We start from the raw sequence: 7,511 nt of genomic DNA on the forward strand, positions 1-7,511 counted from the left end.
TATTTATTTTTGAGACAGAAGAGAGACAGAGCATGAACCGGGGAGGGTCAGAGAGAGGGAGAGACAGAATCCGAAACAGGCTCCAGGCTCTGAGCTGTCAGCACAGAGCCCGACGCGGGGCTCGAACTCACAGACTGTGAGATCGTGACCTGAGCCAAAGTCGGCCGCTTAACCGACTGAGCCACCCAGGCGCCCCTTCTTTTTCTTTTTAAAATATAATTTAGTATCAAATTGGTTTCCATATAACACCCAGTGCTCGTTCTTCTTTTTTTTTCTTCAAATTTTAGAAAACAAGTATGTATCACATTCGTAAACAGAAATAAAATTTAAAGTGGATAGGGGTTGGTGATACAATGTTCTTAGATGAGTAGCAATGTTACAAGAGGTTGGTAAAGAAGAACATATTATGTAACTATTTGCTACCTTAAATAAAAAATGCACTTGCACATACTCCATGTAGAACAGGGGGTCCAGCAGAACTTTCAATGATGGAATATGATGTAGACACCTGTGCTGCCCAATACAGCAGCCACTAGCCATATGTGGCTAATGAACACTTGAAACGTGGAACTTAATTTTTAATTTATTTCAATTTTTTTAAAATGTCTATTTATTTTGAGAAAGAGAGTGTGAGTCGGAAAGAGGCAGAGAGAGAGACACAGAATCTGAAATAGGCTCTAGGCTCTGAGCTGTCAGCACAGAGCCCGATGGAGGGCTTGAACCCACGAACCGCGAGATCATGACCTGAGCTGAAGTCCGACGCTTAACCGACTGAGCCACCCAGATGCCCCTACTTTAATTTAATCTTAAATAGCTGCATATGGTTAGAGGCTAGTGTATTTGGACACACAGCTCTAGAACCTTCCATCTGCTGGAAAGAAGAGTGTCAGCGGGGCAGGGAGAGTAGACCAGATTTGGTAGGCAAAAGACCTTGTAAGTCATGTACTGTTTTGTTATCTTTCCAGTTAGAGATCATCCGTGTACTCTATTAGTAGATGAGGGAAGTGAGAAACCCTTGAATGGCCACAGCAATCTCAAGAAAGAACAACACTGGATGCATCCCCCTCCCTGGTTTCAAACTATATTACAAAGCTATGATAATTAAAACAATATGGTATTGGCATAAAAACAGACACGTAGATCAATGAAACAGAATAGACAGCCCAGAAATAAACCCATAGGTGTATGGCCAATTAATTTATGACAAAGGAGCTTAGAATATACAACAGGGAAAGGACAGTCTGTTCAATAAATGGTGCTGGGAAGACTGGTGAGCCACACGCAAAAGAATGGGACTTGACCACCATCTTTCACCATACACAAAAATGAACTCAAAGTGGATTAAAGAATGTAACACCTGAAACCATAAAACGCCTAGAAGAAAATATAGTTGGTAAGCTCCTTGACATAAGTCCTGGCAATGTTTTGTCTTGTTTGTTTTTAGCCTGACACCAAAAGCAAAAATAAGTGCGACTACATAATATTAAAAAGGTTCCTCACACCAAAGGAAACCACTAACGAAACAAGAAGGCAAACTTTACTGAAAGGGAAAAAATATTTGCAAGTCATATATAAGGGGCTAGCACCCGAGATCTCTGCAGAACTCCTACAACTCCATAGCAAAAAGCACCCCGCAAATAATTCAGGTAAAAATGGGCACACGACCCAAACAGAGCTTTTCCCAAAGACGGGTGGCCAACAGGCATATGAAATGATGCCCAGCATCCTTAACCATCAGGGAAATGCGTATCAAAAGCATAACGAGCTATCACCTTACACCTGCCAGAATGGCCAGAATCAGACAAGAAATAACAAGTGTTGGGGCACCTGGGTGGCGCAGTCGGTTAAGCGTCCAACTTCAGCCAGGTCACGATCTCGCGGTCCGTGAGTTCGAGCCCCGCGTCGGGCTCTGGGCTGATGGCTCGGAGCCTGGAGCCTGTTTCCGATTCTGTGTCTCCCTCTCTCTCTGCCCCTCCCCCGTTCATGCTCTGTCTCTCTCTGTCCCCAAAATAAATAAACGTTGAAAAAAAAAAAAAGTAACAAGTGTTGGTGAGGATATGGAGAAAAGCGAACCTTCACGCGCTGTTGGTGAGAATGTAAATGAGTGCAGATGCATATTGGAAGACAGTAGGGAGGCCCTTCAAAAAATTAGAAATAGAAATACCATATGACCTAGCAAGTCCTCTTTTGGGTATTTATCTGAAGAGAATGAAAATACTAACTCAAAAAAGATACGCACCCCCACATTCATTGTAGCATTACTTACAATAGCCACGATATGTAAACAGCCCCGTGTCCACCAACGGATGGATGAATAAAGAAACTGTAGCATGGACACATGTACACACACACATCACATGTGCACACACGCTAGAATATTATTCAGCCATAAAAAGAATGAAGCCTTGTCATTTGCGCCAACACGAATGGACCTCAGGGGCATTATGCGAAGTGAAGTCAGTCAGATTGAGAAAGACAAAATACCAAGTGATGTCTCTCAAGTGTGAAATGCTAAAAAAAACAAGAACAAAAAACCAAGCTCAGAGATACAGAGATCAGATTGGTGGTTGCCAGAGGCCCCGGAAAGTGGTGGTGAAGGGGGCAGAGAAAAAGAACCAAGTGAGAGAAGGCACTTCTTCACACTCTAAAAGGCCACAGCATTATGTTCATCCTACCACACCCCTTCACATGTCCAACTTTCAAGTGCTCTATTCCTAGAAGCGGAAACTGACCTATCAAGAAAGCAACAATCATGTCATCCATCCTCACTCATGTCAAACGTTTTAAATATTTTGCACTTTTTCTTATAAATTGGTTCTCCATCTCTCCTTCATTATCTTGTATTGTTTTCTTGAGACTTCTATTAAACCATTAGCCATTCAGTATGTGGCTTTCTTCATCTTAACTGCCTTAGTAGAAGTCTAAATAGTAAGCATTAAGAAGAGAGTATCTGTGGGGCGCCTGGGTGGCTCAGTTGGTGGGCATCCACCTCAGCTCAGGTCGTGATCTCGCTGTTGGTGAGTTCGAGCCCCGCATCAGGCTCTGTGCTGACAGGCCTGGAGCCTGCTTCGGATTCTGTATCTCCCTCTCTCTCTCTGCCCCTTCCCCGCTCGCACTCGGTCTCTCAACGATAAATTTTTAAAAATTAAAAAAAGAGAGAATATCCATAAGATTAGCATATACAATACAAAGTAGATAATCAGCCGCCTAATAGAGTGGGCTGAAATTAAAGTGCAATGTTACATACCTGCACCACTTGTCCAACTGATGAAAATGGTTCAAGTTGGCTGGGGGTATGGGGAGGGGCAGATGGCTCAGACGGCCATGCTGGCATGGTCAGCCAAACTATGGCAAGATTTAATTAGATTTTTCTTCGGTTGTCATCTTAATTGGTACACAGTATGTCTCCTGTCAGCTGCTGGCAACTTCCCCGAGAAAGCGTAGATCGATAGCTATGTTTCTGTCGTTAACTCTACCCCAGTGTTGGAACCAGAAGTTCAGTGCTGAAAGCAACACCTACCAGATACCAGCAGCGGAACTGCAGGACCGAGCAGACTTTTTTTTTTTTTTCTTTTTACAAGTGGCACGAACAGCCCAATAAACCTTCCCTCCTCTGACCCTGCCGTCTATCCCATTTGCCATCAAATGTCCTGGTACAGCAACCAATCCTCTGATTTGGTTTCCCAGGGAAGGCAGTTGTTTGGCCCAACATTTTATTACCATCAGGGTCTCCTGTCTCTTGTGCTTGTGTTGGAAACCAAGCACCTTGAGCAGTCTGTGCCCGCTGGGGGCGGTGCAAGAAGGCACGGTCCACCTTGGGTGAATTTCTGCATTATCTCAAAGGAGAAGACAGTCTTATAAAAAAATAAAAATAAAAAAATTTTTTAGTGTTTATTTTTGACAGAGAGACCATGAGTGGGGAGGGGCAGAGAGAGAGGGAGACACAGAATCCGAAGCAGGCTCCAGGCTCTGAGGTGTCAGCACAGAGCCCGACGCGGGGCTCAAACTCATGGACCGCAAGATCATGACCTGGGCCGAAGTCGGACGCTCAACTGACTGAGCCATCCAGGCGCTTCAGTCTTATAAAAAATTTAAAACCACACACACACACACACACACACACACACACACACACACGCATGTGCGCGCGCGCGCGCGCGTGTGCCTGGGTGGCTCAGTTGGCTGAGCTTCCAACTTTGGCTCAAGTCATGATCTCGCGGTCTGTGAGTTCGAGCCCCGCCTTGGGCTCTGTGCTAACAGCTCAGAGCCTGGAGCCTGTTTCGGATTCTGTTGTCTCCCTCTCTCTCTGCCCCGCCCCCACTTGCGCTCTGTCTCTCCCTTTCTCTCAAAAATGAATGAACGTTAAAAAAAAAAAAAAACCACACACACACACACACACCAAAAACCTGGAGAGCCTAAAATCAGTATGTAGTAAGAAGAGATTAATTTCTCATCAAGTAATTTATTCAGTAAAAAATGAGGCTATCTCTTAAGTGTAGATTCAGTGCCGTAAGTAGATTACCAAAAGCTTGTTTATTTTCTGCCCTGCTAAAAAAAATAATCACTAACCGTACAAATGTGGCTCCAAGTCTTTCTGATCACATTCTAGGACCTGTTTGGGTAACAGAATTGAAAGAATCTTTTCAAAGCTCCAGAACTCCACTCATACCCCCTAAATCGCACACTACAGAGATCTATTCTTTACCAATACTTTCGAGGGGCTCCTTGCTCCCTGAAACCCATCCTTAGAAACTGTAAATTTAAGAATTCATGCAGCACCATGTAGTATTCCAAAATGGTTTACTGCTTCCCGTTAATAAAAGATAATGTCAAATTCCCTATAGGAAGTAACACATTCATCTTTTTTTTGAAAAAAAAAATTTTTTTTAACGTTTTATTTATTTTTGAGACAGGGAGAGACAGAGCATGAACAGGGGAGGGTCAGAGAGAGGGCGACACAGAATCCGAAACAGGCTCCAGGCTCCGAGCTGTCAGCACAGAGCCCGACGCGGGGCTCGAACTCACGGACCGCGAGATCATGACCTGAGCCGAAGTCGGCCGCTTAACCGACTGAGCCACCCAGGCGCCCCTGAAAAAAAATTTTTAATTAGCTCTATGTGGGGCTTGAACTCGTGGCCCCAAGATCAAGAGTTGCATGCTCTACTGAGCCAGCCAGGTACCCCACATTCATCTTTCTTTCCAACCTTCTGATTTCCACTAAAATCTTTAACCAAGGAAAAATCATTAAAAATCTTTAAAGCTGTTGCCTGGATCCAGTCTGACTGTATGACCCTTTATTTATTTATTTTTTTTTTAAATTTTTTTTCAACGTTTTTTATTTATTTTTGGGACAGAGAGAGACAGGGCATGAACGGGGGAGGGGCAGAGAGAGAGGGAGACACAGAATCGGAAACAGGCTCCAGGCTCCGAGCCATCAGCCCAGAGCCTGACGTGGGGCTCGAACTCACGGACCGCGAGATCGTGACCTGGCTGAAGTCGGACGCTTAACCGACTGCGCCACGCAGGCGCCCCCTGTATGACCTTTTAAATGTGAAGACATGACAATTAGTGAGAAGAAAACAGGTTTTAGAGGCTGGTGATCTTGGGCTGACCACTGGTTCTAAGTTGTTTTTTTCTTTTTCTTTTTTTTTTTCAAGTTTAAGAGGGAGGGAGGGAGAGAGAGAATGAGATCACGACCTAAGCCAAAACCAAGAGTTGGATGCTTAATCAACTGAGCCACTCAGGTGCCCCCTAAGTTATTTGTTGTGTAACTTTACCCAGTTTTTCTGAGCCTGCTTTCTCACCTGTAAAATGAATATATTACCCGATAGGGAGCTACTTGGAAGACAAGCAGTAAATCTAACACCAAAAAGGCTGAATTAACACCTTTAGAGACCCGTTGTCATCAGGACTCTGGTGCCAGAATCAGTCAGGATATTAGTAGAGAACAGAGAACACACTTGAACTAGGTAACTTGACGAAGGTTTAATAAAGGGACTATTTATAAAGACATGAGCAAAGTTCAGGGGAACCAACAAGGAATAATGGAATGATCCAGAACTAGTAAGGGAATAATCCTTTCCCTAGATTTGAAGGGGCAAAGTGACGGAGCTAGAAGCTAGAGAGGGCTTCTGAACAGGAGTCGTGGCCTTTGGTAGAGGGTCACAGACGATCCATGTGACCTGGGGATGAGGAAGCCTGGTGAATAAATACCCTGACCGTCCTCTCCTCATGCCTTTTGATCTTGAAGGTATTACAAATTGGATCAACACAACCTGAAGTCAGAGGGCAAAGGACCCTGTCAGTGCAGTCCGTGTGGGCCAAGCCCTCCCGGGGCACAGAATAGGATGGGAGAGGCTCTGAAGGGGATTCAGAAGACACCCTCCACCACCTGTGCCGCAGCATAATTCAAGCCAATTAACTATTATACACAAAACTTGTATATATGCTGAAAATGAAATTACTTCTTTCTAGAATTTCTAATTGTAAAATGAGAATACTAAGCAGATTTCTTCTCAGTCTTTTTGGTGTCCCTACTTTGCTGGTGCCTTAAGCACATGCCTAGATGGCCTCATGGCCGCCCTGCGTGTGGCACCTGGACAAGAGAGCCTCAAGAAACGGGAACTGGCAAGTGTCAGGTTAACTCCTGAATGCTGACTGATCCAGAATGAATTTAGAAGGACTCAGGATTTTTCTGTTTAGGTCTCAGTCATTAAGGAATTCAGAAACTGGATTTTCTTAGACTCAAAAAAATCCCATGATAGCAAAACTTCTTATAATCCTAGTGAATGATAGGAAACGTTTATAATTTCTTATTGAAGAGAATAAAAGAAATCAGGACATCAATTTCACATTGACATTTTTATTAACGCCAACTGTTTTTTAATTATTATTTTTTTAAAACAATAGCACAAAAATGTTTCAAGGAAGCAGTCTCACAATCTGATGACCTTCTGAAATACAGTTAAGCCACACCAAATATGAATTCCTGTTAATAACACAAAAAAATATTTTTAAAAAGAAAAATAAAAAGAAAAGGAAAAAGGGAAGAAAAGAAAAAAGGTAGGGCCAGAGAAAAGGAAAGAGGTTTAGAGTTAAAACTCGCTGGATTAGTTAGGTGAGGCTTGTTAGTAGGATACACTGTTAAAGCGAAGAGTGGCACACAGGCTTACAGCTTTTGTTTGAACCAGTTACCACTAATATGCGGCCCCTGCAGCAGTTACCACGGACTTCTTACGTGTCCAGAATGAACCAGGAGAAGCCAGTGTTGACACTGTTGGAAAGAGGCTTAACAGTTGGCCTGTCAGACAACTAAGACCGCTGTTAGCAGAGTAACTCCTTCAGGATGGCCTGGCTGAAAACCCTTTCATCTCTATGTCTCACCTATATGCATTTCAGGGTTCTTAAAAGTTATCTTAAAAAAGAAAGAAAAATAATGTATATCAGTTTCTCTTATTTAATGTGGCTATAAAAGATGTTTCCTTATTATTTCTTTATCTCTAAGAAGGACA

The sequence above is a fragment of the Herpailurus yagouaroundi genome, unplaced genomic scaffold (assembly GCF_014898765.1).
Source record: "Herpailurus yagouaroundi ecotype Mexico unplaced genomic scaffold, PumYag 189, whole genome shotgun sequence".
NCBI lineage: Eukaryota > Metazoa > Chordata > Mammalia > Carnivora > Felidae > Herpailurus > Herpailurus yagouaroundi.